The 25,687-nt window shown below is 35.0% G+C and overlaps 1 protein-coding gene and 1 pseudogene across 1 annotated transcript in view; one reads left to right on the top strand and one right to left on the bottom strand.

Annotated features, from left to right (window-relative positions):
• The window catches only part of LOC125868797 (uncharacterized), a 7,507-nt pseudogene extending 2,236 nt beyond the window's left edge, over nucleotides 1–5,271 (top strand).
• Nucleotides 1–25,687, bottom strand: part of LOC125867017 (suppressor of mec-8 and unc-52 protein homolog 2) — a 460,057-nt gene that overhangs the window by 138,735 nt on the left and 295,635 nt on the right. The window lies entirely within an intron of this gene.

The raw sequence follows: 25,687 nt of genomic DNA, 5'->3' as shown, positions 1-25,687 counted from the left end.
GCAGGCTAAAATAAAAGACTAAGAGGCGCTGCAAGCGAGCAAAGAGTTATGCTTTCATTTCTTTGTTGAGATTGAAATCAAGTGAAAAGGTTAGGTATAATGCACGCAGGCTAAGTCAAGAAAAGGACTTCCTTACCTTTCATTCATAGTAGTCTTAATGACTAGTAGTTTGAAGCCTTAAGAAAGCGGTTTTTTTTCGGCACTCGCTTCCTTCGTCTTAAGTAAAGTTCAGTTTACTTTTTCGATTCGGAACTCTTAGTCGAGCTGATGGCGAGATCGATTTTTTGTTCGAGGTTCAAGAGGAAGGAGAGGAACCACCGCCCAATGGTGCTTTTACGAAAGTATGGTCACCGGTGGCTAATACCTTCTCGAGACTATCGAACCTGAAATCCACTTTCCATCGCTCTTTTTAGGTTGGCATAATATAGAAAGAGAGTGCCAAGAAAGAACACATACCTATCACTTTTGGAAGGTTTGGAACCCTTACTCAACATAGGGTCCAAAAACCCGACATACCCTTTTTTTAGAGCGTATAAGGGGAAAAGAGCTCTTGCATCGTTAGCCGCTTTTCAGCATTTCCTGCCTGAGTTGTTGACCATCACCTGACCTCACACGGGAGGCCCCGCGCCGAGTGATTCTCCCCCAAAAAAGTCTACATGTGATGTTCCGAAAACAGAAACATGTGATTTAGTAAATTAGAACCCATTGTGGGGTGCAACCAGGGAACAACTATCAACTAGTTTGAAAAGTTCTTCCATTTAGTAATGGAAGTCATCCGTTGTCACTTTCTAAGGGTATGGTAGAGAGGCTTGAGAAGGTGGACAATCCTTCAGTGAAGACCTAACGAGAGGCTGAATTCAAACACACCCAAAATCCACAAGAATCGTACGAACATCTATGGAGCGTAGCAAGGAACCTTGGCTTCAGCTCTCGTCACCTCACTCAATCCTACAGCGGAAACTCGAGTCGAGGCGCTGCAAGCGAGCAAAGAAGCACTTCTTGTAACCAAAACAAAAACCCCATGGATCCGCAAAGGAAAGGCTTGTTCTGGACCACGCCGCTAGATTGAGACTGCCACCTTCCTATTTGAGTAAGGAATGAATATCGGGCCCTACTGACGTTCAACCGACGACCGGGCCTAGTGGTGCTTGCGGCTTTTCCTATTTCGGCTTGGATTGAAAATACTGGACAGGAAAGGAAAACAAACTGTCCAGCCTTTCAAGCCCTACTAAGTAAAGGGGGATGCGTTGTTGGCTGCTTTAACCCCACTTCTGCTCAACATCGATCCTCTCACATACTTCCTCAAGCAGCGGAAGACTCAATGCCCAAGCAGTTACACGTTGTTGATTTCAGACTCCTCCGGTAGAGCCAACAACCATTCAGTGAATTGTCTTGTGTTACTAAGTTTCAAGACGTTCACTGAATCCTTCACGATGTTTTGGTGGCAGGTACTAGTACATCGAAGCCTTAGAGAGCCGCTGGACTCCAGACAAGCCGTTACGAAGCGCCATCAGCCCAGGTCAGGCGACCCGAAAGGACCAGACATAAACCACCCGCTAAGAAAAGGGTAAATAAGACAAGCGATCAAGCTGGCAAGTCAGGGATACAGGATGGATTTTTCCAGGGTGTGTGAACTTCCTTATATATTCAGCCACATGTGCGGGTGTGAAAGGATTTTATGGGCTCGGTCATTCTTCTATGAAATATCGATTCTATCAATCATTCCATTTCAGAATCAAGTCCCCCCTGAATAAGTAAGGCCCCGTGATTCCCCAAACCAGCTCCTGGCCTTACCCGGCGGAACCGGCCGGGGGTATTCGGCATGGGCGGAGAGAGCATCTGAAGGGTTACTTCACCTTTGGTGATCACACACCGACCCGGGCAATCACTAGCTACAATCGATGGAATTTTGATTGAAACTATTCATAAAAAAAGCCGCCTGAAGCCCCACCCGCCTTTTCTATATAGCCGCATAACCATAACAAGTTTTCTCTAATGCCATACCAAACCAAGACCTTTCCTACAAGGAAAGAAAGAACCCGCGGCTCCCCTTTTTGAATACCCCCCTCACTCCCCCCGGAGTGAGTTCTTTTCTGCGGGATTTAGGGATTCATGTCTTTTGCTCATATTGTCTCCTATGGAGATGGATTGATATGGGGCTTTCTACTTCTTACCTATTCACTTCTACTTGAACCGTTCAACGAGCGTTGTAACGATTATTCATAAAATGTACTAATTATACACATAATTATGTAAAACATATATATAATCTAAAAATTATAAAAATATAAAATTGATTAAAAGTAACTTGAAAAAAATATTTTGAACTTTATAAAAACTAATTATTTCAAATCGTTTGAAATTTAAGAAGCTCGGTGATTAATATATATTGTGGAGATCCAAAATTGGGTGTCAACAACTGTCACTCGTTTGACTTGGATTGATGAAAGAAATTCAAGGCAAATGAAATTGACAAATCCAATTTTGACCGACCACATCTTCATCCTTAGGAAAAGGATTTTGGTACGGACTTTAGGAATTATGGCCGAATCTCGAAAATGGGTTTCCTACATATTTTAGGCTATATGAGAATTCAAGCCACTTGTAGTTCGACACGCTTGATTTGACACATGATTTTGAAACAACTCAAAAGTCATCCCAATATCGAATTATAAAGAGACCGAAATGCTTGGGAATAAGATTTAAGAGCGCATATCGGAATACAGCCGAGTTTTCAACATTGATCCCGCGTACATATCCTTAAACCTTAGGAATCAGGCTGTTTATAGATCGACTCGATCGGTTGAAAAGGAAATATATTATGCTAGATAACCTTCGCTTTTGGAAGAGTGACAAGTAAGTCAAGTATGAAAAAGAGGCTTACAACCTCTTAGCCATGAATGTGGCGCACTTCACACTCATAATTAAGAACTTATACGGACATTATTTCCAAAGCTCTTGGTGCATTGTCACTCAGATTGGAAAGCTGCCTCCGGTGAGAGTAGAAAGTTTTTTGGATGCGAAATTGGAACTGATAAACCCAAGGAAATGCCCACATGCCTTTTGATGGTGGTGTAGTTTGATTGTGGTGGAAGTTGTTCCTCAGCTCGCGTCCTAAGAGTTTGATACTCCTCTTTGAACTATGTCCCAGTTCGCTGCTAAGAAAAAGTTACACGTTGTGCTGCATCCTTTTTGATATCGTCCGCACATGTGGTTTGTTTTGAGAATTTATCCTTGCGGATGCTCTCGACAAAGACTGAGAAAAACTCATTAGCATAAAAATGTAATTCAAATAAGAGATAGTGCCTTTTACCATGTTGTCACTAATTGCTCTCCTTGGATATTTGACGTCCGCTTCCTCCAGTTTGACGTAAAGCAAATAAAGCTCGTATTTCATATTTGTAATATAATCTTCCCTGTACTTTTCTTTTGATGTCGAAGTAATAAAATAGGTTGATGTAATATGCTGATAGTTCTCTTGATATCGTTGTTGATGATTCTCTTGATGTTGTTCTTGCAATGAAAATGATGCAGCCGATGTTGATTTTCTTGCAATGCATGGAGAAAATTCTCCCTTGAAAAATACAGATGATGTTTTCTATAAAACCGTATGCGCATTACAACTCATGATTTGTTAAGGATTTGGAGATGTCATTGCTTACTTTGTGCATGGCAAACGACGATGATCTCTGCAACGAGCCATATGGCTTGATAATAATCCAACTGTAACGAGGTGGATGACTCGATAATATTCCAACTGTAATGAGGTGGATGTCTCGATAATATTCCAACTGTAACGAGGTGGATGACTCAATAATATTCCAATTGTAACGATTTCGTGATGGCTTAGGGTCACGATTTGAGGTTCTGGATTTGGTCACTGTTTTGCTGGAAGAAGAAGAAAATGTACAGGGGGTGGGTCGATTTGGTATTGTTGTACGTTGTTGTTGTAACGTATGTATTGCTGGAATGGTGGGCTGTTGGTATTGTATTAGTGTTGGGCCTGGGTTATTTTAGAATTGTTGTGTAGTAATGTGGGCTGGGAATGGGGTCGGCTAATCTGACTTGGGATGCTAGAAAAATGGCCCAAATTATTTTACAAAGGATTGAATGGAGGTAAAAGAATGGCTGAAATTGCAATTACACAATAGCCATATGAATTTCAATTGTAGCCAAATTGATCAAATTTAGTAAACCCAGCTAATAATTAAATAAGATAAATTAATATGATTAATTAGTTAGCTTCTTAATCTTAACGAAATAAAATAATTAACTTAATTATAAACTAATAACTCAGAAATATAAGTATTAATTAACTAAACCAATTAACCAACTATTTAAGTAAAACTATTTTTTTAAGGCAATTTTCAAATATTCATGAAATATACTAATTATGCAAAACATATATATTATCTAAAAATTATCAAAAGATAAAATTGATTAAAAGTAACTTGAAAAAAAATATTTTGAACTTTATAAAAACTAATTATTTCAAATCGTTTGGAATTTAAGAAGCTCGGTGATTAATATATATTGTGGAGATCCAAAATTGGGTGTCAACACATGTCATTATAAGAACCTGAATCGTTTCTATGAGTTTTAACCCTCATACGACATTCCAAAACTCCACTACAAGACTCTAGAACTCACTAGTTCAACTTACTAGTTTCTGGGGTGTTACAAAGAAAGGGCTACTATATTAATCCCACTGTCTTATCTAATGTTAAGGTATATACATTTTCACTTTAATAGACGTGATTTTTAGCATCAACGTCCATAAATTCTCATAACATATAAAATGTTCAATTGTCAGGATGATATGTTGATTGCACAGGATGATATTTTTGGTCCTGTACAGTCCATCTTAAAATTTAAGTACGTGAGAACGATCAAATATATATGTTGATAGTACGTGGAGCTTTATTATCGACTTTTATTTATGGTATGCGTTTGTTCATTACAGGGATCTTGATGAAGTGGTACAGAGAGATAATAGCTCTCAGTATGGTGTAGCTGCTGGAGTATTTTCACAGAACATTGACACTGCAAACACCTTGGCAAGAGCCGTGAGAGTTGGGATGGTATGGATTAATTGCTTTGATACATTTAATGCTACAATTCCTTTTGGTGGCTATAAGATGAGTGGTTAGGGAAGAGAAAAGGGAGAATATGGTCTTAGGAATTACTTGCAAGTGAAGTCAGTTGTGACACCATTGAAGAATCTAGCATGGTTATAAACATAATCCTCTTAAGCAATTTTTACAAATAAAACTAAACCATCATGATATCAAATTACTCTAGTTTATGATGTTGATGACGATAAATGTTGGATTTCTTTCAAAACTTCTATATACAAACTGCAATTGAAAACTCTTGAACAAAAGAAAATCCAAACTGCAATCAAATAACACCTGAACAAAAACAAATTAAGAGTTAGGATAGAATAATCTTAACTAAAAAAATAGTGGTATGAAAAACATTAGATATAAAAAACTTACCACATTGCAACACTAGAGTAAGAAAGATTAATGCAAGAATGTGGCTGAGTACCATCGCACCAAACAATATTTTTTCAACTCTGTCGCTTTTTGGAACAAAAATATCTGCACCATGTGTATCAACAATGTCCTCTATCCGTTGGAAAAATTGAGTCCTCCTTATACTCCCCTCCAAAATCAAATTCTCAACCCCATCTACGGCATCAACATTTGCTTGTTCCAATTCCCTTAAAACTATAGCCTCACTAACTAAATGTCCATAAGTCCTCAAGTGAGAAGCATTCAACCTTTTCAAACTAGAGAGTTTTGTTGTTACCGATTTCTTAACACGACATACGTTTAAAATAGAAGCCAAAAGTGTCAATACTAATATTTTTACTCCCTCGCTGCAAGTTAGTTTCCTCTGAGTAAAATAAGAAGCAGCCCCACCAACCAAAAATAGGTTCAAACTTTCATACACTGACTTGGATAGATCCTCCATTCTTTTGTTTAAATCAATCAACATGTTTTGCAATGTTGAAATCTTGCTCTCCACAGAATCTAACTTAGTAACAAGTCCTTCCGAGACAAAAGGGTTAGCTGCTTGTGGTATATCCGGAGAGAATCGAGGAGTGGAAAGGTGTGAAGTGACGCTAAAAGCAATTTCTTCATCTGAAATTTCCATTTTCTGAATTGAAATCAAATCCAAAATTAAAATTACTCTTAGTGATCCATTCGTGAGGAGAACTAATCAATGCAAACAAATGAGACAGATATATATTTCTCTAAGACCCAATAGAAAAAAGAAAAAGCAAAGAAAACTAACTTAATTTAAACACATCACATTACAAAATCTTTCAACGTTTCAAGCAACAAGTGTCATGTTAAGAAATAACTGATTAGTTTCTTTTTATTTCCTGTTAGTTTCTTTAATTTTTTGGTTGTATTTTAGAAGTAGCCATTTGATTTTAAAGTACAAAATCTTTAGCAAGCTGAAGTACTTTACAACGAAAAAGATGCATTTCTCATTATCTGCAACTGTAGAACTCAAAAGTAAAGAACTACTAGAAGGCTGAAAGTATCTAGTCTCCTAGAAAAACATATTTTCCAAACCTTTAGAGTATTAGTTGTTGCACATCAAATGCGGATTTGTTTGAAGCCAAAGATGTATTTCAAGAAACAACTCACTTGACATTGCTTCTCTATTATAAGTTGGTTGGATTGACATAAAAGAGTGAAGTGAAAGCTAAGTGGTATATGAGCATTCCTTCTTTCTTTAATTCATTCAGAACCGATTAATTCTTCCATCTAGGTGTGTTTCTGTTAGGGATGCGTTGGAAGTCATTAATTTAAGTATTGAATTATATTTTTAGTTGCTTTATTTATTATTCTAGAATAGGTTTTATGTTTCAGAGTTTCATAAGAATTATGTTAAGTTATAGTTATTAGTTTGGAATAAGATTGAGGTCTCCTACTTCCATAAGTATTAGACTTCCTATTGATGTAATAATACTCCTATTTAAAGGGGATTTTGATGAATATATCAGGAAGTCATTTTTCAGCAAAAAGCAGAAGATTAGAGCACTTTCTTCCACTGAACTCTAAGGTTTCAGTCTCCCTTTAAAGAGCTGAAGAGATCAAAGTTCTCTCTTTTAATGAACTCTAAGGTTTTGGTCTCCCTTTGAAGAGCTGATTTATATATCGCCCTGTGAATCGATCCTTCACTAAAGATTCATAACAATTTGGGCGATGAGCCTTACACAACGGGCGATGAGATCAGTTCTCGATTTCAAAGAGAACATACCATTACAGAAACCCTAATGAACTCTAAAATTGCAGCAATGGAACAACGCCTCATCGAAAGAATAGTCCAACCCATCCAAGAACAATTGTCTAGATTGGGAATTGACTCCACAAAATCAGCAACCCACAAACCTGAGTCAAATAGTGCCCAGACAACTAGCAGATCAATAAGTCCTGCTACGAAAGGCAATACACCACCTACTTGTAACGGCACCAATAACCCATTACTTCGGGCACAACGTTGTGCATATTTTTTTAAAAATAAATCAATAAACAATGAAAGCAAAAAAGATTGGTGTGGCTGGATTTCACATGTTCGAACTAACACCATTATGGGATGATCAACATAAACGAGCGAAAGACTCAATGAGTTGAAAATAATATCAACAATTTGGACCTCTTGAAAGTAGCAACCTGATGGAAAAATTAGTCATGCTTAAGCAAACTGATAAAGTCGAAATTTATCAATGTCAACTTCAAGCTAGGGGTGGAATTGAATAACTTGATACAGATCCAAATTTTCTGGATGATTTCCCCGAAAGTTGAGCTTGAGGACAAGCTCTTTCAACGTGAGGGGAGTAATGTTAGGGATGCGTTGGAAGTCATTAATTTAAGTATTTAATTATATTTTTAGTTGCTTTGTTTATTATTCTAGAATATGTTTTATGTTTCAGAGCTTCATAAGGATTAAGTTAAGTTATAGTTATTAGTTTGGAATAGGATTGAGGTCTCCTACTTTCATAAATATTAGACTTTCTATTGATGTAATAATACTCCTATTTAAACGGGCTTTTGATGAATAAATTGGGAAGTCATTTTTTAGCAAAAACCAGGAGTTTATAGTTCTCTCTTCCATTGAACTCTAAGGTTTCAGTCTCCCTTTGAAGAACCGATTTATATATTGCCCTGTGAATCGATCCTTCATTAAAGATTCATAAGAATTTGAGCGATGAGCCTCACACAATGGGCGATAAGATCAGTTCTCGATTACAAGGAGAACATACCATTACAAAAATCCTAATGCACACTAAAATTGCAGCAATGGAACAACGTCTCATCGAAAGAATTGTCCAGGTCATCCAAGAACAATTGTCTAGATTGGAAATTGACTCCACAAAACCAGCAACCCACAAACCTGAGTCAAATAGTGCCTAGAGAATTATCAGATCAACAATTCCTGCGACAAAAGGCAATACACCACCTACTTATAACGGCAATAATAACCCATTACTTTGGGCACTTCGTTGTGAACATTTTTTTGAAAAATATCAGCTTACAACGAAAGCAAAAAAGCTTGATATGGCGGGATTTCACATGTTCAGACTAGCACCATTATGGTATTATCAACTTAAACGAGTGAAAGAGTCAATGAGTTAAGAAGAATATCAACGATTTAGACCTCTTGAAAGTAGCAACCTAATGGGAAAATTAGTCATGTTTCAGCAAACTGATAAAGTCGAAATTTATCAATGTCAACTTTAAGCTAGGGCTGGAATTGAATAAGTTGATACTGATCCAGATTTTCTGGATGATTAACCCAAAAGTTGAGCTTGAGGACAAGCTCTTTCAACGTGAGGGGAGTAATGCTAGGGATGCGTTGGAAGTCATTAATTTAAGTATTTAATTATATTTTTAGTTGCTTTATTTATTATTCTAGAATAGGTTTTATGTTTCAGAGTTTCATATGGATTATGTTAAGTGATAGTTATTAGCTTAGAATAGGATTGAAATCTCCTACTTCCATAAATATTAGACTTTCTATCGATGTAATAATACTCCTATTTAAAGGGGCTTTTGAAGATTAAATCGGGAGGTCATTTTTCAGCAAAGAGCAGGAGATTAGAGTTCTCTCTTCCATTGAACTCTAAGGTTTCAATCTCTCTTTGAAGAGCTGAAGAGATCGAAGTTCACTCTTGTAATGAACTCTAAGGTTCAGTCTCTCTTTGAAGAGCTGATTTATATATCACCATGTGAATCGATCTTTCACTAAAGATTCATAACAATTTGGGCGATGAGCCTAACACAATGGGCGATGAGATCAGTTCTCGATTACAAGGAGAACATATCATTGTAGAAACCCTAATGCACTCTAAAATTACTTCAATGGAACAACGCCTCATCGAAAGAATTGTCCAAGTCATCCAAGAACAATTGTCTAGATTGGAAATTGACTCCAAAAAACCAGCAACCCACAAACCTGAGTCAAATAGTGCCTAGACAACTAGCAGATCAACAATTCCTGCTACGAAAGGCAATGCACCACCTACTTATAACGGCACCAATAACCCATTACTTCGGGCACATCTATGTGAACATTTTTTTTTAAACAAATCAGCTTACAATGAAAGCAAAAAAGATTGATGTGGCTGGATTTCACATGTTCGGACTAGCACCATTATGGTATTATCAACTTAAATGAGTGAAAGACTCAGTAAGTTAGGAAGATTATCAACGATTTGGACCTCAGGAAAGTAGCAACCTAATGGGCAAATAAGTCATGTTTCAACAAACTGATAAAGTCAAAATTTATCAATGTCAACTTCAAGCTAGGGCTGAAATTGAATAAGTTGATACTGATCCAGATTTTTTAGATGATTTCCCCGAAAGTTGAGCTTGAGGACAAGCTCTATCAATGTGAGGGGAGTAATGTTAGGGATGTGTTGGAAGTCATTATTTAAGTATTTAATTATATTTTTAGTTGCTTTATTTATTATTCTAGAATAGGTTTTATGTTTCAGAGTTTCATAAGGATTAGGTTAAGTTATAGTTATTAGTTTCGAATAGGATTGAGGTCTTCTATTTGCATAAGTATTAGACTTCCTATTGATGTATATTACTCCTATTTAAAGGGGCTTGTTGATGAATAAATCGAGAAGTCATTTTTCAAGATAAAATAGGAGATTAGAGCTCTCTCTCTCTCTTCCATTGAACTCTAAGGTTTTAGTCTCCCTTTAAAATGCCGAAGAGATCGAAGTTCTCTTTTTTAATAAACTCTAAGGTTTCAGTTTCCCTTTGAAGAACTGATTTATATATCGCCCTGTGTATCGATCCTTCACTAAAGATTCATAACAATTTGGGCGATGAGCCTAACTCAATGGGCGATGAGATCATTTCTCAATTTCAAGGAGAACATACCATTACAGAAACCCTTATGCATTCTAAAATTGCAGCAATGGAACAACGCCTCATCGAAAGAATTATCCAAGTCATCCAAGAATAAATGTCTAGATTGTGAATTGACTCCACAAAACCAGCAACCTACAAACTTGAGTCAAATAATGCCCAGACAACTAGCAGATCAACAATTCCATCTATGAAAGGTAATACACTACCTACTTATAACTGCACCAATAACCCATTACTTCGGGCACATCGTTATGAAGATTTTTTTGAAAAAAATCAGCATACAACGAAAGCAAAAAAGATTGATGTGGCTGGAATTTACATGTTCGGACTAGCACCAATATAGTATTATCAACTTAAACAAGTTAATGACTCAATGAGTTAGGAAGATTATCAACGATTTGGACCTCTTGAAAGTAGCAACCTAATGGGCAAATTAGTCATGTTTCAACAAACTGATAAAGTCGAAATTTATCAATGTCAACTTGAAGATAGGGCTGGAATTGATTAAGTTAATACTGATCCAGATTTTCTGGATGATTACTCCGAAAGTTGAGCTTGAGGACAAGTTATTTCAACGTGAAGGGAGTAATGTTAGGGATGCGTTGGAAGTCAGTAATTTAAGTATCTAATTATATTTTTAGTTGCTTAAATTATTATTCTAGAATAAGTTTTATATTTCAGAGTTTCATAAGGATTAGGTTAAGTTATAGTTAATAGTTTGGGATAGGATTGAGGTCTCCTACTTCCATAAGTATTAGACTTCCTATTGATGTAATATTACTCCTATTTAAAGGGGATTTTGATGAATAAATTGGGAAGTTATTTTTCAGCAAAAAGCAGAAGATTAGAGCTCTTTCTTCCACTGAACTCTAAGGTTTTAGTCTCCCTTTAAAGAGCTGAAGAGATCGAATTTCTCTCTTTTAATGAACTCTAAGGTTTCGGTCTCCCTTTGAAGAGCTAATTGATAATTCGCCCTCTGTATCGATCATTCACTAAAGATTTATAACAATTTGGGCGATGAGCCTAACACAATGGGCGATGAGATCAGTTCTCGATTTCAAGGAGAACATACCATTACAGAAACCCTAATGCACTCTAAAATTGCTTCAATGGAACAACGCCTCATCGAAAGAATTGTCCAAGTCATCCAAGAACAATTGTCTAGATTGGGAATTGACTCCACAAAACCAGCAACCCACAAACCTGAGTCAAATAGTGCCCAGACAACTAGCAAATCAACAATTCCTGCTACGAAAGGCAATACACCACCTACTTATAACGGCACTAATAACCCATTACTTCGGGCACATCGTTGTGAACATTTTTTTGAAAAAAATCAGCATACAACGAAATGAAAAAAAATTGATGTGGCTGGATTTCACATGTTCGGACTAGCACCATTATGGTATTATCAATATAAATGAGTGAAAGACTCAATGAGTTTTGAAGAATATGAGAAAATGGCCAAAACCCTCCCCATCCAATAGTTGGATTTCCAACTACACACTCATGCTTCACGGGGGTCCTATTACCCCCCTGAATTATTTTAAAATGAAATAAGTAGCCCCTTAAAATGTCATACCCATATATGTGTCTTGTGGTGAAACACACGCGCTTGACATGTGTTTTCACCTGTAGATTTTTTTTTAAAAGACTTTTTTTTCTCTTTCTTCTTAAACCTTTCTTCTTCATTCATTTTTTAACCCTAATTATTTTTTGAGAACTTTGATTTGGAGAAAATATTGGGGGTTAAATTGAGGGGTCTCTTTTGTCTTCTCCGGAGGGATATGTCGCCGCCGTCAGCATAGTCTGAGAATTTCGCTGCCACCACCATCTCCATCTATGCCTTTGTTATTTATCCGCCTTCACCATTAGCTCCTCCACCTATTCAAAGAGCTCCCGTCATTTCTTTCAAAGAATAAAGCTCGAAAAAGAGAACATTCGCACCACCACCTAGACCACTATGAGTCTAATTAATGTTTGTGGGTATTTTCATAATTTTATAAGCTTATGTGATGGAGTTTTTATAATCAAGAGAAGGTAATTTCTTGTCAAGAATCTAGAAAACAAACTAAAAAACACATGAGGAATTTAGATTTACATGTAAAAAATATTTTTTCTTTTTTACGATACAATTGCATTTGAACCTAGATTGATTTTTCAAATTTGATTCAAAATATTTTTTGGTGATTGGAGATGGTGGATTTGATTGTTTTTTTTCAAAAATTTATGAGAGTTGTTAGAAATTTACAATAATGAATCCAGTGAAGATGGCGGTAATGGCGCGGCGATTTTGGAATGATAAGGGTGGAGAGATTTGGCATATGCTACCATGGAGAATAAATAAATAATTTTTTTAAAAAAATAATTAAAAATACAAATATTTATGAAATAACATATTTAAAACAAAATTTTAATATTGTTTTGGCTGCTAACTCTCTCAAAGAGAGTAAAATACACTCACTTTGCCATGTAAGCATTTAGGGAGGTAATAATTTCAATTTTATAAAATTCAGGGGGATAATATGACCTCCGTAAAGTATGCGTGTGTAGTTGGAAATCCGGCTATAAATTGGGCGAGCTTTTGAGCATTTTCTCAAAGAATATCAACGATTTGCACCTCATGAAAGTAGCAACCTAATGGGCAAATTAGTCATGTTTCAGCAAACTGATAAAGTCAAAATTTATCAATGTCAACTTCAAGCTAGGGCTGAAATTGAATAACTTGATACTAATCCAGATTTTCTGGGTGATTACCCCGAAAGTTGAGCTTGAGGACAAGCTCTATCAACGTGAGGGGAGTAATGCTAAGGATGTGTTGAAAGTCATTAATTTAAGTATTTAATTATATTTTTAGTTGCTTTATTTATTATTCTAGAATAAGTTTTATGTTTCAGAGTTTCATAAGGATTAGGTTAAGTTATAGTTATTAGTTTGGAATAGGATTGAGGTCTCCTACTTCCATAAGTATTAGACTTCCTATTGATGTAATATTACTCCTATTTAAAGGGGATTTTGATGAATAAATCGGGAAGTCATTTTTCAGCAAAAAACAGGAGATTAGAGCTCTCTCTTCCATTGAACTCTAAGGTTTCAGTCTCCCTTTCAAGAATTGAAGAGATCGAAGTTCTCTCTTTTAATAAACTCTAAGGTTTCAGTCTCTCTTTGAAGAGCTAATTTATATATCCCCCTGTGTATCGATCCTTCACTAAAGATTCATAACAATTTGGGCGATGAGCCTAACACAATGGGCGATGAGATCAGTTCTCGATTTCAAGGAGAACATACCATTACAGAAACCCTAATGCACTCTAAAATTGCAGCAATTGAACAACGCCTCATCAAAAGAATTGTCCAAGTCATCCAAGAACAATTGTCTAGATTGAGAATTGACTCCACAAAACAAGCAACCACAAACCTGAGTCAAATAGTGCCCAGACAACTAGCAGATCAACAACTCCTGCTACGAAAGGCAATACACCACCTACTTATAACGACACCAATAACCCATTACTTCGGGGACATCGTTGTGAACATTCTTTTGAAAAAAATCAGCATACAACGAAAGCAAAAAAAATTGATGTGGCTGGATTTCACATGTTTGGACTAGCACCATTATGGTATAATCAACTTAAATGAGTGAAAGACTCAATGAATTAGGAAGAATATCAACGATTTAGACCTCTTGAAAGTAGCAACCTGATGGGCAAATTAGTCATGCTTCAACAAACTAATAAAGTCGAAATTTATCAATGTCAACTTCAAGCTAGGGTGGAATTGAATAAGTTGATACTGATCTAGATTTTCTGGATTACCCCGAAAGTTAAGCTTGAGGACAAGTTGTTGACACCCGATTTTGACCCTCCCCGATAAGAATTAATTTTCGAGTTTCTTTAATTTCAAACGATTTGAAATAATTGATTTTATAAAAATTCAAAATATGTTTCAAGATATTTTTAAATTTTACTCACTTTTATAATATTTTAAATATCTCAAATAATAAATATGTTTTATATTGTTACGTATGTAACTAATATATTTCACAAATCTTGAAAACTATCTTGAAAATATTTCATTTATTTTTAACGTTAAATATTTTACTAATTTAATTTAGTTTGAATTATAGGTATGTTTTTGAATTAATTAGTTTGATTAGGTTAATTATTTTGTTTTGTTAAATTTAAGAAGCTTGTTAGTTTATCTTGTTTAAATTCATCTCATTTAGATTTTAGCTGATTTTGCAAGTTAAACTCAATTTGGTCGATAAGTTGGCTAATTTTGTAATTCATTTGTCCAAATCTTAATGCCAAATCTAGCCTTTTATTAAACCCTCTTAGAAGATCAATTTTGGGCCTACCTGGAAATTTTCCAGCAGCCCAACCATACCCATAAACCCAAGCCCACAACAATACAATACATATAACAACAATACCATACATACGTTCAACAGTAGCAATACCAAAACCCGACCCCACCCGCGTCTTCTTCCCCTTGAAACACGAAGAAACCCAGAAACAAACAGTAGTCCAGCGCAGTGAATCCCAGCAAATCCGGAAAAACATCCATACCCTACGATCCCTATATCGTCTTCTTCACGCGAAAATCCCACCAAATCGCGGAAGTCTGGCAACCTTATCTCTTGAGAAGAGATTTTTGAATTTCAAATTTGGAAATCATCCAATCTTTTCAACCCATTTACCCCCTTTTTTCAATCCTAAAATTCGGCCTATAAATATCCCTGTTCACTGTTGAGAGAGGGGGGAGAGACCAAAAAAAGGGAACACATTTTTTTCACTCTATTAGATCACCTAATTTCACCTCAAAAAAATATAGATATATTGGATATTAGGACGACTCAAATAGCTTCATCGGAATCGAGGTTTTTGACTTCGGGAATTCAGAGGATTCTCCAACGAAACTTTGTTGTGGTAGTGAGGGTTGCTTCATAGTCAAGCTCGTCGCCCCAGTCGCTGCCCCGGAAAAGGTAAACTGCTATCGTCTGATATAAATCATTGTATATTTTCGATGTACTGATTAATTTGATATTTACTTGATATTATTGTTAGCGAATTACTCTGTTTTACCTCATGTTGAGCAATTCGATTGTTTTTCTTTTATAAGTTTGATTCAGTTTTTAAGTATGTAAATCTCCATTGGATCAGTTTTGTCTCAATCTTGGCATTTAAAGAGTCGGTATTTGTATGTTAATTGTGATTTTCTCGTATAGGAGTTGCTATTGTTTTGAGTTTATTTGTTGTACCCGTCTCATAGAATCTGTTTTGCTTAGCCTCGAGTTGGATTTTACCTTCTATTCATACATTAGTTTAAGTTTGGAAAATAGCTACTCATTCATATAACTGAATACCTTTCATTTCGCATATGATTCATGTTTTATCTATCTACTTTACATCGTGATGAGAGCAACCTGGAATATATGTTTGAGAAGATAAATATGTGTCTCCATATTCTTCGAATCAGTTGGTTATTCACTATTTTAGTTCAAAATACTTCATCTTTAAAAATTGAATTCCTTTCTAACTTTGATCCTTGTATCTAATAAGGCTATTCTATCCTCGTCCTGTGCTTATTGCCTCATTGATTGGCTTCTCCGTTTTGAATATTCATGTTCATTAGTCTAATATTTGTGATATGTGGGTTAATGTGCATGTTTTGGTCGTAATCTGCATAGATGTTTAGTGATAAATATCCATAAATATATATATTTCATATAATGGCTGATTATGTACTTATACTCAAGAATAAGTATCTCTGTGCTTAGATATGTTATTAAGGGATTTTATTTTTATTTCTTGTTTTGTGTAAAGAGTTTTCTTTTGGTTATTAACTGAATGGCATACTCCACGGGTGAGTAATATCATTTTGCTCCAAGAGAGATTTATATTATGACCATTATAATCTTGCTTGTTTGAATTTTTGTTGTTACACATGTGTTGAGCTCTAGTTTTATATTTTTAGGAGTTGTGATTCATTTCCACCAGAAAATTTATAGCTGGCTAACTCTTGTTTTTGTTTCCTCTGTATGGCATCATTGGATGAGTTCACTGAACTCTTCTCCAACCCCTTTGCATATGAAACAGGCAACTTAGGACCAAAAGCTTGTCCAAGTCATCTCCTTTGTTGCCAAGTCCGGAATGGAAAATAAATGTTTGAATTTCGAATTGGGAGTAGAATACAGGGCTGAGGTGAAATACGGGTGTTCGGAAGCAGGAGATATACGGAAAGAGCTGATATACACGCCGATATACACTAATATACAACCGGTGTATACAAAAACGGGCTTAGAATGAAACCCCCCAAAAATTGCCGCAGGCCCAAGAAGGAGGCCCAAATTCACTTTCTCCCTTATTCTTTAATTATTTAATTGTGATTATTTATTGTTTGTTGTTTAACTCTAACTTTAAAATAGTTAACTAACTTAATTAGATTCCCCAAAGGATGAGTTATTTTCTTTGTGTTGGTTCATTTTCAAAACATTTCTTTTTGTGTCGATTTATTTCATCAAGCAAGTAGTTGGTCAAATTTTATCACTTTAAGAAAGTTGATTTTTTTTTGTTTAAAAAAAAAAGGGAAAATGTCCTTTGGTGCTTTTTCACTTAATCATATTCTTTTTTAAAAAAAAATTGTTTTAAGTTAAAGTATTTTTCTCAAATAAACTTTAAAAAGGTTAGTCAAAACTTTTATTCTTCAATTAATTAAAAATGGTTTTCATGCTTAAATTAACTAATTTGGTTTAAACCATTATTTTTAAAAATGAGTCAAATAATTTCTAATTAATCTAGCTTTGTTAAAATTCTATCCACTCGCACCTTAATTCAAAATGTTTATTTTAGGTCCCTTTCTCTAAAAAAAAATAAAAATAAAGTAAAATTAAATATCATTTATTTAATTATTTTCTTAAAGTTAATCTAATATTATAAAGTATTATATTTTTATATTAACTTATTTTTCTAAGAATTAGTCAAATATTTTAGTCAAGTCGCAGGTCAACCGCGTGTTAGCAGGCACTTCGAATGCTTAAACCCTTCTCGAAGTGTAAATTGAGCCCCGAACCTCCTTTGGTATTTTCAAATGATTTTTTTTGTTTAAATCTTTGACAATTATACATTTTCTTAATTTTTTTTTAAAATTAAGTGGCGACTCTTTTCTAAGTATTTTTCTCAAATTGCTTTATACTTAGAACATTCCAAAAAGTGATTTTTCTAAAGGTTGGGAAAATTACGGCGTAACACAAGCTATTTCAACGTGAGGGGAGTAATGTTAGGGATGCGTTGGAAGTCATTAATTTAAGTATTTAATTATATTTTTAGTTGCTTTATTTATTATTCTAGAATAGGTTTTATGTTTCAGAGTTTCATAAGGATTAGGTTAAGTTATAGTTATTAGTTTGAAATAAGATTGAGGTCTCCTACTTCCATAAGTATTAGACTTCCTATTGATGTAATAATACTCCTATTTAAAGGGGATTTTGATGAATAAATCGGGAAGTCATTTTTCAGCAAAAAGCAGGAAATTAGAGTTCTCTCTTCCATTGAACTCTAAGGTTTCAGTCTCCTTTTGAAGAGCTGAAGAGATCGAAGTTCTCTCTTTTAATGAACTCTAAGCTTTCAGTCTCCCTTTGAAGAGCTGATTTATATATCGCCCTGTGAATCGATCCTTCACTAAAGATTCATAACAATTTGGGTGGTGAGCCTAATACAATGGGCGATAAGATCAGTTCTCGATTACAATGAGAATATACCATTACAGAAACCCTAATGCACTCTAAAATTGCAGCAATGGAACAACGCCTCATCGAAAGAATTGTCCAAGTCATCCAAGAACAATTATCTAGATTGGGAATTGACTCCACAAAATTAGCAACCCATAAACCTGAGTCAAATAGTGCCCAGACAACTAGCAGATCAACGATTCCTGCTACGAAAGGTAATACACCACCTACTTATAACGACACTAATAACCCATTACTTCGGGCACATCGTTGTGAACATTTTTTTGAAAAATATCAGCATACCACGAAAGCAAAAAAGATTGATGTGGCTGGATTTCACATGTTCGGACTAGCACCATTATGGTATTATCAACTTAAACGAGTGAAAGACTTAATGAGTTAGGAAGAATATCAACGATTTGGACCTCTTGAAAGTAGCAACCTGATGGGTAAATTAGTCATGCTTCAGCAAACTGATAAAGTCGAAATTTATCTATGTCAACTTCAAGATAGGGCTGGAATTGAACAAGTTGATACTAATCCAGATTTTCTGGATGATTACCCCGAAAGTTGAGCTTGAGGACAAGCTCTTTCAACGTGAGGGGAGTAATGTTAGGGATGCGTTGGAAGTCATTAATCTAAATTATATTTTTAGTTGTTTTATTTATTGTTCTAGAATAGGTTTGATGTTTCAGAGTTTCATAAGGATTATGTTAAGTTATAGTTATAGTTATTAGTTTGGAATAGGGTTGAGGTCTGCTACTTCCATAAGTATTAGACTTCTTATTGATGTAATAATACTCCTATTTAAAGGGGCTTTTGATGAATAAATCGGGAAGTTATTTTTCAATAAAAAGCAAGAGATTAGAGTTCTCTCTTCCATTGAATCTAAGGTTTTAGTCTCTTTTTGAAGAGATCAAAGTTTTCTCTTTTAATGAACTCTAAGGTTTCAGTCTTTGTTTGAAAAGTTGATTTATATATTGCCCTGTGAATCGATCATTTTTACTAAAGATTCACAACAATTTGAGCGATGAGATCAGTTCTCAATTACAAGGAGAACATACCATTACAGAAACCCTAATGGACTCTAAAACTGTAGCCTAGTTTTAACAAGAGGAAATGACAACAACACAGTCGGTGAAAATCTAAAACTGTAGCCTCAGTTAATGGAGCCTGGCGTCGCCATTATTGAAAAGCTACCTCTAAGCAATGACTTCCCCGGACTGTGTATATTTTTTATAATTTCCTCTTTCATTGAAAATTATAATAGAGTCTGTATATATTTCATAGGGAAAATTGTATATAATAACAAACTATTAATTCAAATTAAATTCTATAAATATAGTTTGATTTAATTGTACATCATAGCAAACTGTTGTTATTTTACCTCTCTCCTATTGAATCTCGCTCGCCACTCTCGTTCTCTCCCTCCCCTCTCTCGGTTTTTATACAAACGCAAGTGTATAAAGTGTGTTTGTGTTTGTATAAAGCGAGAAAAAAATGTATATATACATATATTTTCGTTTCCCTCTCTCCACTCTCTCAGATCTCGCTCGCCACTCTCTCAGATCTCGCCTCTCTCACTTTATACAAAAAACGCAAATTGTATAAAATGCGTTTGTGTTTGTATAAAGCGAGAGAAAATTGTATATATACATATATTTTCGTTCCCCTCTCCCAGATCTCGCTCGCCACTCTCCCATATCTCACTCTCTCACTCGCCTCTCTCACTTTATACAAAAGCGCAAATGTATAAAATGCGTGAAAATTGTAAATATACATATATTTTCGTTCCCCTCTCCCAGATCTCTCTCGCCACTCCCCCAGATCTCGCTCGCTCACTCATCTCTCTCACTTTATACAATTGATCTTTTTGTATATGTATACCAAAACAGATTATACATTTGCTTTCTTTTGTATATGTATAGCGAAATATACATATTTATGTTTGCTATGGAGCGCAATTATGCAAACTTTGCCATAGTATACAAAAATGAATTTTGTGTTTGCTATATGTGAAAGTTGCTCTATTTCATATGGACAATCAACTACAAGCGTTTATGTGGTTCTAATGTGTCAATGACGTGGCGCGTGTGTAATACACTTGCCAACTTGAGACTGGTATTAGATTTTTAAGGTGGTATTAATTCACTTCAAATATGTTAAGGGGGTAAATAATTACCCGTAAAGTTTAAGTACTAAAGTAAGTTTCGTGCCAAGTTCGAGGGGTTTTTTTTATGTATATTCCCTATTTTTTATAATTTCCTCTTTCATTGAAAATTATAACAGTCTGTATATATTTCATATGGATAATCAACTACAAGCAAATTAAAACAGTTCCTCTTCTAGATTTAAAACGAAATAGCAACAACTGAACACAGAAAAATTAAAGGACGACGGAAACACATACGGAAAGGAATTCAGACAATCACTATCATGAACGAAATTTTCACAGAACACACTATAATTTAGTTTTACAAACTGACAAGCAAATATAAATAAGAAAAAAAATGGAAACAGTCTGTATAAAGCACAGTTCGTCAACTACAGCAATAAAGGAACATTTGAAATCAGAAATTAGAGGACGACGGAAATGGTAGATCCTTCGAGTTCAAACAATCAGAATTACGAACGGAACTAATACTCAGAAAACACATAACTACATACAGCAACAAAGCAGTAAATGGTGCCTAGCGTCGTTGTCACCTCCAACGAAATCAATTGAAAAAGTGATGAAACGATTTCAAACACATAACTACTTTGAAAACAGAAATTAGACGACGACGGAAATGGTAGATCCTTCGAGTTCAAACAATCAGAATTACGAACGGAACTAACATTTTGAAATTATAAAAAGGAGGAGAGATACATACCGCAACAAAGTCAGTGAAAATCTTGCCTCAGTTAACGGTGCGTAGCGTCGCTGTCGCCTCCAACGAAATCAATTGAAAAAGTGATGAAACGATTTCAAACACATAACTACAGCAACAAAGGAACATTTGAAAACAGAAATTAGAGGACGACAAACAATCAGAATTACGAACGGAGCTAATACTCAGAAAATACATAACTACTACATTGCAAAAAAGTGGAGATACATACAGCAACAAAGCCGGTGAAAATCTCGCCTCAGTAAACGGTGCTTCACGTCACCGTCGCCGTTGAAGAGAAGGCTTCAAACTACCACGAAATCAATAGAAAAAGTGATGAAACGATTTCAAACACATAACTACAGCAACAAACACAGAAATTAGAGGACGACGGAAATGGTAGATCCTTCATCAAACTAGTTCAAACAATCAGAATTACGAATGGAACTAATACTCAGAAAACACATTACTACTACATTGCAAAAAAGTGGAAATACATACAGCAACAGATCAGCCGGTGAAAATCTAGCCTCAGTAAACGGTGCCTCGCGTCGCCGTTGAAGGGAAGGCTTCAAAATACCACGAAATCAATGGAAATAGTGATGAAACGATTGTGTCAGACAGTACAGAGACAAATGCAGTGCTCCAAATACTGCGCGCCTTCGCCTATTTGTGGAGCAGATTGCCACGTAGCAAGAATTTACCTTACGTACAAGTTATAAAAAAAAATTATGTTTGCGAGAAAAAATACAATTTCAAAAATTTTAATTATATATTCAAATAAAAAGTTTAATTAATCTGATTTAATTTTATAGGTACAAATTGCCTTTAACTTTGGTGGTATAAGTAAGGAGAGTTCATAACTATTTTGTTTAGAGAGTTATTAGGTAACAAACTTTTTAGAAATAATTTCCCCTTCATAAAATTCTTTAACTTTTGCTCGTAAAGAAAATATTCAAGATATTTTTAAGATTATAAACTTGTTAAATTGATCAAAAGTTATCTTATAAGTAAAAAGTTAAATTTTAGATAAGTAGGTTGTCCATCAGCCACACATTTTAATTTTTTCCCATAAAAAAGAAGTTTCAAAATATTTCAGGATAGTGAATCTACTCGATCAATTGAACAGAAGTTCTGCTTTAGAGGCAAAATCAAGTAGGTACAAAAATTCAAGATCTAACACTTTTGAGAAAATTACAACTTAATATATTTGAATCATTTAGTTTACAAAACATGTACACAGTATTAAGATAGTGTACACTTTATACTAAATACATATCTACGCAAAGGGTTGGATTTTTTTTACTAAAAATATGGTTAAAACTAGGGCTTTTTTTTTCTACTATAAATTTTGGCTTATTAATGTTTTTTTTTAAAACCATTGCATGTTTCTACTTTTATAAATACTCCAGCTTTTGTTTCTTTTAGTGTTAATTTTGTTCTAAAGGGGTTTTTATATATGGAATATTGTCGTTCAGAGAGGACAATAGCCAAAGAACTATAAAAATGTGAATAATTTAGGGGTAATTTTTATGTATTAATTCCCTCACAATATTTATTAAATTATTGAAGGAATCTAGCAAGTATTTACTAAAACAAATTAGTGATATTAACTTAACTTTTGATATATAATTTAGATAAATATTATGAAAAAATAGGGTGAAGTGATAAGCCATGTTATCAAGATAACGAGACCGACAATTATAAACAAGCTACAAAAAATAGATACGATAATCTTAATTTTGAGACCAAAATCAAGAGAACTCTAGCTTCGACTATCATCAATCACCTTCTCTTTTGGATTGTTGTCTTCATCGTTAACAATATGGAAATTCATAACACTGGGTTTTGGAGGAGCAGCTTCTGATGGTGGTGACGAGAGTAATAGTTTTCTAGAGANACCGACAATTATAAACAAGCAACAAAATATAGATACGATAATCTTAATTTTGTGACCAAGATCAAGAGAACTCCAGCTTCGACTATCATCAATCACCTTCTCTTTTGGATTGTTGTCTTCATCGTTAACAATATGGAAATTCATAACACTGGGTTTTGGAGGAGCAGCTTCTGATGGTGGTGACGAGAGTAATAGTTTTCTAGAGAGGGTGGTGGAAGGAAAACATACTAGTATCATTATTACAACTACTTTAACAAGACATGAGGGAAATTTTGTCATGCTAATTAATATTTCAATGAAACAATTCACTATTTCATGTGTATATATAGGCTTTATTTACATGTTATCTTGGATTAGGATTTCCCTTTCCTACTCGTTTCCCTAATGATGATGGAAACTTTTTTTTATGGAATTTCTTCTGGTAACTTTTTATATTTTACACGTTTTCTATAACCAAAAACATATATATGGTAATTTTTATATTCTAATTTTGCATGGTTCATATAACCAAAAAACATACTCGAATTATATAGCATAATTAAACTATTTTTGAATGACTATATACGAAAGTTCCCCTTAATTTATTTAACCACCTTAAACACAATTTCATCCCAACTTCAAACCAATATGCTGCGAGTCCAATCTGGCCCACTTCCATTTTAATTATTCCCACTTCATGCAACTCTTGTCCTCAAAAGTTACTTGTATAAAACTGTGTAAGTAGTTAACTTTCTAGTTTCTACTTGCTTGAGAATTATATTTCCCAAAAATAAATGTGGAAGCAACCAATCAACAGAGTTGTATCTACAAATTTGGGTCGTAAGATACATTGATTGAAATAGTGAAACAAGAAGTGCTTCGAATCATTGCAATTTAAGAGATTTCGGTGTCTATTTTTTGTGGTATGAATATATCGTCAAGATTTAAAGGTAAATTTTATAATGTAATTGTAGGACCAATTAGGTTGTAACTTTTAGGGGATGGAGTGTTAAAGAAATATTGAAAAAAGATTATTAGAATGGACATGACACACTTATAGCTTACCAAGGACATGACCCTAGATATGAGGATATGGACAACATAACACTAAGCTACCACATTTTGAAACCTGCATTTCTGTGAACATTGGCATTGACACCTTAATCACATGAAATATTGAGGAAGTCAGTTGGCAAAGCTGATCTTTGGGAGATCCCAATAACAAGACAAATAGATGTGATTGATATAAGAAGCAGAAAACTGCACACACTTTATCCTCCTCAAACCCAACTTTGTAGAATTACATTGGGTATCGTGAATTCGTGATGATGTTGAAGCCAGAAACAAGATTGAATTGACCACAGAGTGCACAACCACTAAATTTTGCAATGATCAGGATAGTAGCATCTGAGATATTTACAGTAGGAAAGCAGAACAATTGAACTAATAACATTTCGATAACACGTTCCAGAAAGGCTAGTACTATGTACATGTTCAAGTGACTCATTTGGCACAAAACGGCATCAAGCATTTGTTAGTAGCTCTCACTGAGCTAAAACTTAAACCAAACTGTCATTAAGCTAAACAGATAAATGTATCTATACAACGCAATGGTGTTAGTTAATCATTCAGGGCAGCCATCATGACTACGGCAAAACTGTACTTCTAAGAAAAGTTTTTCCCCAATGATGAAATCTACAGAAAAAACAGTCAACATTGACGGGAATTTCAAGCGCCGAATGCAGCATAACCTGGAAAACAGTCGGTCCTGAGTCCAGCCATGCATCAGATTAAGTTAAGATTGATGTAAGGATATACTCCTCACCGGTAAAAGATAAACCCCAAAAGTAGAACCATGTACATGCCCAATCAACTACTTAGCCTATTCACAGAACAGAGCAAACACAACCTGGAAATGAGCAGTATGTCTTGGCTTTGGACAGGACGCATTACCAAGACCTTGAAGTAGTCTAAGAACATCAGCAGTATCATCTAGGTAATACTTTGGCTTTGCTTGGCTTTTGCCCAACAGTGCAGGCAAAAATATCTGGGGCAGCAGTGACTGACGGACTGGATACACTGCTTAATATGCTCTCAAACAGGTCCTCGTCTGATCTATCATCTCCAATGCACATAACAAAATCAGGTGGAGTCCCACTATCTACCATCATTGAGAGGACCTTTTGTGCCACTAATCCTTTAGTCACACCCTGCAAATAAGCACAGACAAGTAAAAACATGGAAGAGCATAATGCAACATGCACATATCTGTATCTGCGTGAGACACAAACACATGGATGCTACTTCTACGAGAATCAGTTTTAATATCCATAGCATCATCCATACCAGGAGAACCTTGCCTGCAAACAATATATTTGTAAGGCACTAAATTCATCCCATCCCTTACAGCATTCACTAGGCAACATACAGCAACAGCATAGTATGCAGATTCTCATAGTGAGGAACCGGACGATCAATCAAAATTACAGGCTCATAATCAGATCTACCGTAAATTTGGTTGATCCTTTCAGCAGTTGAATATGTCTCCCTATTTGCTTCCTGAACATCTTTGCCTGAGCTACGAGCAGGATTTACTATTTGAACAAGAACAAGTTTCTCCTGCAAGTTCTGGTCCTGCTGTAGTAGGTACTCAAATGCTAGCAATTTCAAACTAATGCCTTTAAAGATGTCCATATCATCCACACCCAGAATTACCTTCTTCCCCTCGAACTGTTCTTGAACTTCTTTAGCTTTATCAAAAGTAGAAGACAAATTCATCACGGACTCTAGTCGACCCATATGT

This window comes from Solanum stenotomum, chromosome 6 (genome assembly GCF_019186545.1).
Source record: "Solanum stenotomum isolate F172 chromosome 6, ASM1918654v1, whole genome shotgun sequence".
NCBI lineage: Eukaryota > Viridiplantae > Streptophyta > Magnoliopsida > Solanales > Solanaceae > Solanum > Solanum stenotomum.
This window is presented reverse-complemented; position numbering and strand designations above follow the sequence as displayed.